The sequence below is a fragment of the Aegilops tauschii genome, chromosome 5, assembly GCF_002575655.3.
Source record: "Aegilops tauschii subsp. strangulata cultivar AL8/78 chromosome 5, Aet v6.0, whole genome shotgun sequence".
NCBI lineage: Eukaryota > Viridiplantae > Streptophyta > Magnoliopsida > Poales > Poaceae > Aegilops > Aegilops tauschii.
Genome location: NC_053039.3, coordinates 48,415,233 through 48,427,653, shown reverse-complemented (window position 1 = coordinate 48,427,653; position 12,421 = coordinate 48,415,233). Strand labels below are relative to the sequence as shown.

The 12,421-nt window shown below is 47.9% G+C and overlaps 1 long non-coding RNA gene across 1 annotated transcript; it reads right to left on the bottom strand.

The window, feature by feature from the left end:
- Positions 1–8,553: 8,553 nt before the first annotated feature.
- Positions 8,554–10,883, bottom strand: LOC123493849 (uncharacterized). The gene is made up of 3 exons (XR_006663245.2): positions 10,800–10,883; positions 8,924–9,515; positions 8,554–8,839 (listed from the first exon to the last, which is right to left on the bottom strand). It is a non-coding gene; the product is annotated as an uncharacterized lncRNA (long non-coding RNA).
- Between the last annotated feature and the right edge of the window lie 1,538 nt (positions 10,884–12,421).

The following is a 12,421-nucleotide window of genomic DNA, read 5'->3' as shown; positions in this document are numbered from 1 at the left end:
CATGCTAGAATTGTATTGATAGGAAACTCAGATACATGTGTGGATACATAGACAACACCATGTCCCTAGTAAGCCTCTAGTTGACTAGCTCGTTGATCAATAGATGGTTACGGTTTCCTGACCATGGACATTGGATGTCGTTGATAACGGGATCACATCATTAGGAGAATGATGTGATGGACAAGACCCAATCCTAAGCCTAGCACAAGATCGTGTAGTTCGTTTGCTCAGAGCTTTTCTAATGTCAAGTATCATTTCCTTAGACCATGAGATTGTGCAACTCCCAGATACCGTAGGAATGCTTTGGGTGTACCAAACGTCACAACGTAACTGGGTGGCTATAAAGGTGCACTACAGGTATCTCCGAAAGTGTCTGTTGGGTTGGCACGAATCGAGACTGGGATTTGTCACTCCGTGTAAACGAAGAGGTATCTCTGGGCACACTCGGTAGGACATCATCATAATGTGCACAGTGTGACCAAGGAGTTGATCATGGGATGATGTGAGTTACGGAGCGAGTAAAGAGACATGTCGGTAACGAGATTGAACAAGGTATCGGGATATCGACGATCGAATCTCGGGCAAGTAACATACCGATAGACAAAGGGAATTGTATACGGGATTGATTGAATCCCCGACATCGTGGTTCATCCGATGAGATCATCGTGGAACATGTGGGAGCCAACATGGGTATCTAGATCCCGCTGTTGGTTATTGGCCGGAGAACATCTCGGTCATGTCTGCATGGTTCCCGAACCCGTAGGGTCTACACACTGAAGGTTCGATGACGCTAGGGTTATAGGGAATAGATATACGTCGATACCGAATGTTGTTCGGAGTCCCGGATGAGATCCCGGACGTCACGAGGAGTTACGGAATGGTCCAGAGGTAAAGATTTATATATGGGAAGTCCTGTTTTGGTCACCGGAAAAGTTTCGGGTGCTATCGGTAATGTACCGGGACCACCGGGAGGGTCCCGGGGGTCCACCAGGTGGGGCCACCGGCCCCAGAGGGCTGCGTGGGCCAAGTGTGGGAGGGGACCAGCCCCAGGTGGGCTGGTGCGCCCCCCCACAAGAGGCCCAGGGCTCAGGAAGGGGGGGAAGGGGGAAACCCTAGGCTCAGATGGGCCTAAGGCCCATCTAGTGGGGCGCCCCCCTCTCTCCCCCCCTTGGCCGCCCCCCAAGCCCCATCTAGGGCTGGCCGCACCCCTTTGGGGGGGAAACCCTAGATGGGGGCGCAGCCCCTCCCTTTCCCCTATATATAGTGGGGTTTGGGGCTGCCATGCACATGAGAAAACCCCTCCCTCATGGCGCAGCCCTACCCCTCTTCCTCCTCCTCTCCCGCGGTGCTTGGTGACGCCCTGCGGGATTGCCACGCTCCTCCACCACCACCACGCCGTCGTGCTGCTGCTGGACGGAGTCTTCCCCAACCTCTCCCTCTCTCATTGCTGGATCAAGGCGTGGGAGACGTCACCGGGCTGCACGTGTGTTGAACGCGGAGGCGCCGTGGTTTGGCGCTTAGATCGGAATCAACCGCGATCTGAATCGCTACGAGTACGACTCCCTCATCCGCGTTCTTGCAACGCTTCCGCATCATGATCTACAATGGTATGTAGATGCACTCCCCTTCCCCTCGTTGCTAGATTACTCCATAGATTGATCTTGGTGATGCGTAGAAAATTTTGAAATTCTTGTACGTTCCCCAACAGTGGCATCATGAGCTAGGTCTATGCGTAGTTTCTATGCACGAGTAGAACACAAAGTAGTTGTGGGCGTCGATTTTGTCAATTTACTTGCCGTTACTAGTCTTATCTTGATTAGGCGGCATCGTGGGATGAAGCGGCCCGGACCGACCTTACGCGTACTCTTACGTGAGACAAGGTTCCACCGACTGACATGCACTAGTTGCATAAGGTGGCTAGCGGGTGTCTGTCTCTCCCACTTTAGTCGGATCGGATTCGATGAAAAGGGTCCTGATGAAGGGTAAATAGAAATTGGCATATCACGTTGTGGTTTTTGCGTACGTAAGAAACGTTCTTGCTAGAAACCCATAGCAGCCACGTAAAACATTCAACAACAATTAGAGGACGTCTAACTTGTTTTTGCAGGGTATGCTATGTGATATGATATGGCCAAAAGGATGTGATGAATGTTATATGTGATGTATGAGATTGATCATGTTCTTGAAATAGGAATCACGACTTGCATGTCGATGAGTATGACAACCGGCAGGAGCCATAGGAGTTGTCTTAATTTATTGTATGACCTGCGTGTCAATGAAAAACGCCATGTAATTACTTTACTTTATTGCTAACCGTTATCCATGGTAGTAGAAGTAATAGTTGGCGAGACAACTTCTTGAAGACACAATGATGGAGATCATGATGATGGAGATCATGGTGTCATGCCGGTGACAAAGGTGATCATGCCGCGCCTCGAAGATGGAGATCAAAAGGCGCAAGATGATATTGGCCATATCATGTCACTTTATGATTGCATGTGATGTTTATCATGTTATGCATCTTATTTGCTTAGAACGACGGTAGCATAAATAAGATGATCCCTCACTAAAAATTTCAAGAGACGTGTTCCCCCTAACTGTGCACCGTTGCGAAGGTTCGTTGTTTCGAAGCACCACGTGATAATCGGGTGTGATAGATTCTAACGTTCGAATACAACGGGTGTTGACGAGCCTAGCATGTATAGACATGGCCTCGGAACACATGCGAAACACTTAGGTTGACTTGACGAGCCTAGCATGTACAGACATGGCCTCGGAACACAAGAGACCGAAAGGTCGAACATGAGTCGTATAGTAGATACGATCAACATGGAGATGTTCACCGATGATGACTAGTCCGTCTCACGTGATGATCGGACACGGCCTAGTTTGACTCGGATCATGTATCACTTAGATGACTAGAGGGATGTCTATTTGAGTGGGAGTTCATTAAATAATCAGATGAACTTCATTATCATGAACATAGTCAAAAGGTCTTTGCAAATTATGTCATACGCTTTAGTTCTACTGTTTAAGATATGTTCCTAGAGAAAATTTAGTTCAAAGTTGGTAGTAGCAATTATGCAGACTGGGTCCGTAAACTGAGGATTGTCCTCATTGCTACACAGAAGGCTTATGTCCTTAATGCACCGCTCGGTATGCTGAACCTCAACGTCGTTTGTAGTTGTTGCGAAACATCTGACATACACGTTTTGATGACTACGTGATAGTTCAGTGCGTAATGCTAACGGTTTAGAATTGTGGCACCAAAGACGGTTTTTGAAATGTCGCAGAACATATGAGATGTTCCAAAGACTGAAATTGGGATTTCGGACTAGTGCCCACGTCAAGAGGTATGAGACCTCTGACAAGTTTCTTAAGCCTGCAAACTAAGGGAGAAAAGCTCAATCGTTGAGCATGTGCTCAGATTGTCTGAGTACTACAATCACTTGAATCGAGTGGGAGTTAATCTTCCAGATGAGATAGTGATGGTTCTCCATAATCACTGCCACCAAGCTATTAGAGCTTCGTGATGAACTATAAATATCAAGGATAGATGATGATCCTTGAGCAACTCGCGATGTTTGACACCGTGAAAGTAGAAATCAAGAAGGAGCATCAATTGTTGATGGTTAGTAAAACCACTAGTTTCTAGAAGGGCAAGGGCAAAAGGGATACTTCATGAAACAGCTAATCATTTGCTGCTCTAGTGAAGAATCCCAAGGTTGAACCCAAACCCGAGACTAAGTGCTTCTGTAATGAGGGGAACGGTCACTGAAGCGGAACTACCCTAGATACTTGGTAGATGAGAAGGCAGGCAAGGTCGACAGAAGTATATTGGATATACATTATATGAATGTGTACTTTACTAGTACTCCTAGCAGCACCAGGGTATTAGATACCGGTTCGGTTGCTAAGTGTTAGTAACTCGAAATAAAAGCTGCGGAATAAATGGAGACTAGCTAAAGGTGAGATGACGATGTGTGTTGAAAGTGTTTCCAAGGTTGATGTGATCAAGCATCGCATGCTCCCTCTACCATCGAGATTTGGTGTTTGCGTTGAGCATGATTGGATTATGTTTATCGCAATACGGTTATTCATTTAAGGAGAATAATAGTTACTCTGTTTATTTGAATAATACCTTCAATGGTCTTGCACCTAAAATGAATCTCGATCGCAGTGATACACATGTTCGTGAAAAAAGATATAAAATAGTAATGATAGTACCACATACTTGTGGCACTGCCATTTGAGTCATATTGGTATAGAACGCATGAAGAAGCTCCATATAGATGGATCTTTGGACTCACTCGTTTTTTGAAAAGATTGAGACATGCGAACCATGTCTATTGGTATATATGCATGAAGAAACTCCATGCAGATGGATCGTTTGGACTCACTTGATTTTGAATCACTTGAGACATGCAAATCATACCACATGGGCAAGATGACTGAAAGGCCTCGTTTTCAGTAAGATGAACAAGAGAGCAACTTGTTGGAAGTAATACATTTGATGTGTGCAGTCCAATGAGTGCTGAGGCATGCAGTGGATATCGTTATGTTCTTACTTCACAGATGATTTGAGTAGATGCTGAGTGTATTTACTTGATGAAACACAAGTCTGAATTATTGAAAGGTTCAAGTAATTTCAGAGTGAAGTTGAAGATCGTCGTGACAAGAGGATAAAATGTCTATGATATGATCATAGAGATATCTGAGTTACGAGTTTGGCACACAATTAAGACATTGTGGAAAGTGTTTCACAATTAATACCGCCTGGAACACCATAGTGTGATGGTGTGTCCGGACATCATAGCTGCACCCTATTGGATATGGTGCATACCATGATGTTTCTTATCGAATTACCACTATCGTTTATGGGTTAGGCATTAGAGACAACCGCATTCACTTTAAATAGGGCACCACGCAATTCCGTTGAGACGACACCGTTTAGAGAAACCTAAGTTGTCGTTTCTTAAAAGTTTGGGGTTGCGATGCTTATGTGAAAAGGTTTCAGGCTGATAAGCTCGAGCCTAAAGCGGATAAATGCATCTTCATAGAAAACCCAAAAACAGTTGGGTATACCTCCTATTTTAGATCTGGAAGCAAAAGTAATTGCTTCTAAAAACGAGTCCTTTCTCGAGGAAAATTTTCTCTCGAAAGAATTGAGTGGGAGGATGGTGGAGACTTGATGAGGGTATTGAACCATAACTTCAACTAGTGTGTAGCAGGGAACAGGAAATTGTTCCTGTGGCACCTACACCAATTGAAGTGGAAGCTTATGATAGTGATCATGAAACTTCAGATCAAGTCACTACCAAACCTCGTAGGACGACGAGGATGCGTGCTACTTCAGAGTGGTACGTGATCCTGTCTGAGATATCATGTTGTTGGACAACGATGAACCTATGAGCTGTGGAGAAGCGATGGTGGGCTCATATTCCGACTAATGGTTAGAAGCCATGAAATCCGAGATAGGATCCATGTATCAGAACAAAGCATGGACTTTGGTGAACTTGCCCGATGATCGGCAAGCCATTGAGATAAATGGATCTTTAAGAAGAAGACGGACATGGACGGTAATGTTACCGTCTATGAAGCTCGACTTGTGGCAAAGAGAATTTTCACAAGTTCAAGGAGTTGACTACGATGAGATTTTCTCATCCGTAGCGATGCTTAAGTCCATCAGAATCATGTTAGCATTAGCTGCATTTATGAAATCTGGCAGATGGATGTCAAAACAAGTTTCCTTACCAGTTTTCGTAAGGAAAGGTTGTATGTGATACAATCAGAAAGGTTTTGTCGATCCTAAGGATGCTAAAAGGTATGCTAGCTCCAGCGATCCTTCCATGGACTAGAGCAAGCATCTCGGAGTCAGAATATACGCTTTGATGGAGTGATCAAAGTTTTTGGGTTTATACAAAGTTTGTTAGAAACTTGTATTTACAATAAAGTGAGTGGGAGCGCTACAACATTTCTGATAAGTATATGTGAATGACATATTGTTGATTCGAAATGATGTAAAATTTCTGGAAAGCATAAAGGGTTGTTTGAAAGGAGTTTTTCAAAGGAAGACCTGGATAAAGCTGCTTACATATTGGGCATCAAGATCTATAGAGATAGATCAAGACGCCCGATGATACTTTCAAAGAACGCACACCTTGACATGATTTTGAAAGAGTTCAAAATAGATCAGCAAAGAAGGAGTTCTTGGCTATGTTACAAGGTGTGAGTATTGAGTAAGACTCAAGACCTGACCACAGCAGAAGAGAGAGAAAGGACGAAGGTCGTCCCCTATGCTTTAGACGTAGGCTCTACAGTATGCTATGCTGTGTACCGCACATGAAGTGTGCCTTGCCATGAGTTGGTTAAGGGGTACAATAGTGATCCGGGAATGGATCACATGACAGTGGTCGAACTTATCCTTAGTACCTAGTGGACTAAGGAATTTTCTCGATTATGGAGGTGAAAGGGAGTTCGTCGTAAAGGGTTACGTCGATGCGAACTTTGACACTAATCCGGATGACTCTGAGTAGTAAACCGGATTCTATAGTAGAGCAATTATTTGAAATAGCTCCAAATAGCGCGTGGTAGCATCCACAGGATGACATAGATATTCGTAAAGCACACACGGATCTGAAAGGTTCAGACCCGTTGACTAATAACCTCTCTCACAAGCATAACATGATCAAACCAGAACTCATTGAGTGTTAATCACATAGTGATGTGAACTAGATTGTTGACTCTAGTAAACTCTTGGATGTTGGTCACATGGTGATGTGACCTATGAGTGCTAATCACATGGTGATGTGGACTAGATTATTGACTCTAGCGCAAGTGGGAGACTGTTGGAAATATGCCCTAGAGGCAATAATAAATAGGTTATTATTATAATTCCTTGTTCATGATAATCGTTTATTATCCATGCTAGAATTGTATTGATAGGAAACTCAGATACATGTGGATACATAGACAACACCATGTCCCTAGTAAGCCTCTAGTTGACTAGTTCGTTGATCAATAGATGGTTACGGTTTCCTGACCATGGACATTGGATGTCGTTGATAACGGGATCACATCATTAGGAGAATGATGTGATGGACAAGACCCAATCCTAAGCCTAGCACAAGATCGTGTAGTTCGTTTGCTCAGAGCTTTTCTAATGTCAAGTATCATTTCCTTAGACCATGAGATTGTGCAACTCCCGGATACCGTAGGAATGCTTTGTCTGTACCAAACGTCACAACGTAACTGGGTGGCTATAAAGGTGCACTACAGGTATCTCCGAAAGTGTCTGTTGGGTTGGCACGAATCGAGACTGGGATTTGTCACTCCGTGTAAACGGAGAGGTATCTCTGGGCCCACTCGGTAGGACATCATCATAATGTGCACAGTGTGACCAAGGAGTTGATCACAGGATGATGTAAGTTACGGAACGAGTAAAGAGACTTGTCGGTAACGAGATTGAACAAGGTATCGGGATACCGACGATCGAATCTCGGGCAAGTAACATACCGATAGACAAAGGGAATTGTATACGGGATTGATTGAATCCCCGACATCGTGGTTCATCCGATGAGATCATCGTGGAATATGTGGGAGCCAACATGGGTATCCAGATCCCGTTGTTGTTTATTGGTCGGAGAACGTCTCGGTCATGTCTGCATGGTTCCCGAACCCGTAGGGTCTACACACTTAAGGTTCGATGACGCTAGGGTTATAGGGAATAGATATACGTGGATACCGAATGTTGTTCGGAGTCCCGGATGAGATCCCGGACGTCATGAGGAGTTCCGGAATGGTCCGGAGGTAAAGATTTATATATGGGAAGTCCTGTTTTGGTCACCGGAAAAGTTTCGGGTGCTATCGGTAATGTACCGGGACCACCGGGAGGGTCCCGGGGGTCCACCAGGTGGGGCCACCGGCCCCAGAGGGCTGCGTGGGCCAAGTGTGGGAGGGGACCAGCCCCAGGTGGGCTGGTGCGCCCCCCACAAGAGGCCCAGGGCTCAGGAAGGGGGGGAAGGGGGAAACCCTAGGCTCAGATGGGCCTAAGGCCCATCTAGTGGGGCGCCCCCCTCTCTCCCCCCCTTGGCCGCCCCCCCCAAGCCCCATCTAGGGCTGGCCGCACCCCTTTGGGGGGGAAACCCTAGATGGGGGCGCAGCCCCTCCCTTTCCCCTATATATAGTGGGGTTTGGGGCTGCCATGCACATGAGAAAACCCCTCCCTCATGGCGCAGCCCTATCCCTCTTCCTCCTCCTCTCCCGCGGTGCTTGGTGAAGCCCTGCGGGATTGCCACGCTCCTCCACCACCACCACGCCGTCGTGCTGCTGCTGGACGGAGTCTTCCCCAACCTCTCCCTCTCTCCTTGCTGGATCAAGGCGTGGGAGACGTCACCGGGCTGCACGCGTGTTGAACGCGAAGGCGCCGTGGTTCGGCGCCTAGATCGGAATCAACCGCGATCTGAATCGCTACGAGTACGACTCCCTCATCCGCGTTCTTGCAACGCTTCCGCATCGCGATCTACAACGGTATGTAGATGCACTCCCCTTCCCCTCGTTGCTAGATTACTCCATAGATTGATCTTGGTGATGCGTAGAAAATTTTGAATTTTTGCTACGTTCCCCAACACCGCCTCACAATGTCGGCCACCGTCTCGCACAAGACACCGTCGACCCTCTCCTCCGACGGGGCCATGGCAGCCACGTACAACATCCAGCTCAGTGCTAGCTGTGGAACCTGACCCTCACCGGGCAACGTGACCCACCCCGGGAAGTGGTGCCGGCAAAGCACACCAAGGACCTGGTTGGGCCTGCGGACACCATCGGGTGTATCCAACCCCTGCAGTATGACAAGGCCAACACATTAGATATTAATTTGAAGAAACATGAAGGACAAAGGTTAAAAAAGAGTAAATGCACTTACTTCTCCCTGTTAGGATGAATCAACGACCTCTGATCGCGGGTCGCCTGCATGACCACCATGCTGGTAGACCTTCTTGCCCCCCTCAACCAGCTCGCCCTCGCTATAACTATCGTCAGACCAGGTGTCCTCGCCATCAGCATGGCCACTAGTCTCCGGAGTCACGCGGGACGAAGACTCTGGGACCGGAGTCCCGTGGGACGAAGACTCTGGGGCCCGAGTCTCCAAGGAAGAAGGCTCGGCGACCCAAGGCTCGTCGGCCCGAGGCTCATGGACCGGAGTCCGAGACGGGTCCAAGTCTGACGGGTCCACCTGAGATGGAGCACTCCGGTGGTCTGGAGAATCAGCTGGGGGTGGCGGCGAGGAAGGCGCAGCAACCCTCCTACCTCTCCCGCCGCCACGTCCACCTCTAGCTGCACCCCTCTTCGTCTTCCCCCGACCTCTCCCGGCCGAAGAAGAAGCGTCCGCCGGTGTGTGCATGCCATCTACCAGCGCTCTTCGAAGGTGCTGTGGTGGAATAACAACACCCCTCCCAGCATGCGTCGAGGAAGGAGGCTCGGAGCGCTCTCGACCCGCGCCCACCATCTGTCAACACCTGCAATGACAAAGAGTAAACGAAATTAGTACAACATAATAAAAAAATTTAAGTGTGTATCATCATCATGAACATAATAAAATATTTAAGTGTGTCGCGGTCAGGGGTGCCATGTTGGGGTCGGGGTGCGGTGTCGGGGTCGTGGTGTCGAGGCGGGGTCGGGGTGTCGGGGTCAGGGGTCGGGGCGGCGACCCTCGACCCCTTTTCCCCTTTTCCCCTCGACCCTTTGACACCTCGATCCTCAGCCCCTAGACCCTCGACTCCTTTTCCCCTTTTCCCCTCGACCCCTTGACCCCTTTTCCCCTCGACCCCTTTTCCCCTTTTCCCCTCGACCCCTCGACACCTCGGTCCTCGACCCCTAGACCCTCGACTCCTTTTCCCCTCGATCCTCGACCCCTCGACCACTCGACGACCCTCTTTTCCCTCGGCGACCCTCGACTGTGTTGTGCTAAAAAACTGTGGTTGGTTTGCTTGTTTGGCATGACTCTCTAAGTGATTGATGTCTAGCTAACAAGGTGTAGCATGAATGAACACCGATGGGATGAGATTACTACTTAGCATGATGATGTGGTGATGATGCACTCATTTTAGTTTGACACTTTTAAGGAAGCTTAGCTTTCTTGAATCATTTCATTCTTGTTATTGTGTTGTGCTGTTGCTGCTATTATTTTTTTCCTTTTTAGAGAAGAGAAGAAAGATGAATGCAATAATAGGTGTCGTGATTATTATTGGCTAGTTAGTGTCTACTGCTACTACAAGTGCTGCTGCTGCTAGTTAAGATGGATGGCCATAATGTTAAAGAGATAAAAATGCCTTTCTTGTTTTACATTTTTCTGTTTTAAGGTTGCACATGCTCTGATGTACCAGCATTCGATTCGGTGAAACATGGACTCGATCCCCAAGCCGTATGGTCCAAGACTTGGTGCACTCAGGTTAATGGAAGAATAAAGATGTTCCATGTCAAAAATAAATAAAATTGCTAGTAGTTTCCATAACTTTGGCGAAGAAATAATGTTAGTACATTGATTCATTCATTCATGTTTATAATCAAAGACAAGCCCATTGCCTTGCATCCTCTTTAAGTAGAGTACTGTAGTTGTTAGTCTTGGGCTACATGCAAGTCTGATTTGATGAATCAGCAACACTAAACATTCCATACATACACCACCAATCTCAGTCTATCAAACAAAAAAAATACCAAAACAAGCAAACCAACCACAGTTTTTTTAGCAGCAACACAATGACCATCACCATTTACATCAATGGACAGTAAAAAAATCTCACCTTGGAGGATGATCGGAGGGAGGGCGGAGGGGCCTCCGCGGGAAGGGTGGCGGCGGCGCGGCCTGGCTCCGGCGGCGGGGCGGGTGGAGGGGCCGCCGCGGGAAGGGTGGCGGCGGAGCAGCCTCGCTCCGGCGGCGGGGCGTCTGCAGGGGCCGCCGCAGGGCCGCCGTGGCCTGGCTCCGGCGACGGGGCGGGGCGGGGCGGGCTCCGCGACCTTGTTCCGGGGGGCGGGGCGGTGGGGCGACGGGGCAGCGGCGGGTGGTTGGGGCGACGGGGCAGCGGTGGGTGGGGCGACGGGGCGATGGGGGGCGACAGGGGGTGGGGCCGCGGGGCGGTGGGCGACGGAGAGGAAAAGGGAGAGAAAGAGAGAGAGGGCGACGGCGGGGCCACGGGCCGTTAGTTAAATTGAACCTTTGTTGTCCGCCGCTCCTTTGCCGTCCGCCTTCTTGCTCTTTGCCGTCTGCCTGCAGATGGCAAAGAGGAGGGCCGTTAGGGTTTACCAGCCAGTGGACCAACACCCCTCTTTGCCATCCGCTAGCAGACAACAAAGATTCAAAAGAGGTGGCTGATGGCAAAGACATCCTTTGCCGTCAGCCATCTCTTTGCGTCTGTTTTTTGGTAGCTGACGGCAAAAACATCCTTCAGACGGCAAATCTTCTAATTCCAGTAGTGTATATAGAGACCTTTAGAAAATTAGTGTGGGTGTATGGAAATATATGGGAGGTGATTATCCTAAATAAACCATAAATGCATCTATAGTTTCCTGTGGGATGGGAACCTTGATTTTGCGCATGCTTGCCGGAGCTAGACATATAGCATGCTGGATTAGAGCCTTAATGTTGCACGTGTAGTGGATAGGGGCACACAATATATGTAGTACGAGTGAACGACCGAGATGTGAAGTAAACATTGTAACAAGATTTCTCATATGTATTATACATAGGTTTGAATCATCTCGCACCCACCACACAACAGGTTTCATACTATATATCTTAAGAGAGAGTATCCTCCTGGCATACATCACTCTTCCCCTAGTCTCATCCGTCTAGAGGGAGGTCACTTGTCTTAGCTAGAAATGACTAGATCTGCCCTATACGAGCTTCTCCTGATGTGATCGACGTGCTCAAGTAGAAATGGGAGTCGTCAGGAATGTATCAAAGCCTTTACATAGTACACGATAGAGCATCGCGTAGTGAACAGTACTAAAGGGATGAGGATCCATCTGCGAGTACAGTCAAGGGTGCGGCCCTGACTTCGTCTGCAAGAGTAGCACAAGAGATGAAGCTGGGCGTAGGGTGAGCAGCTCTACAGCTCGGCGCATCGCCACCTTGTAGCTGAGATTCTTGAGCTGAAAAAGGCCCTTATGCATCTTAACTAAAGATAGGGCGTAGTATTGTGTATTTTAGGATATATTCTACTTTCCTGAGCCTTTGCTACTATCTCTAGGATTGTGACCGCAGACAAGGTTTCAATTCATGGTTTTCACAACTTAGTGATGATGCTCCGACTATGGCAGCTATTACTATCTATAACGAAAGCTCTTGGAGAATTTTAATATTTAGTCAAAAAATACATTCTAATAAATCAGAAAAAGGCTGGGGAGACAGTGGCGGAGGCATGAC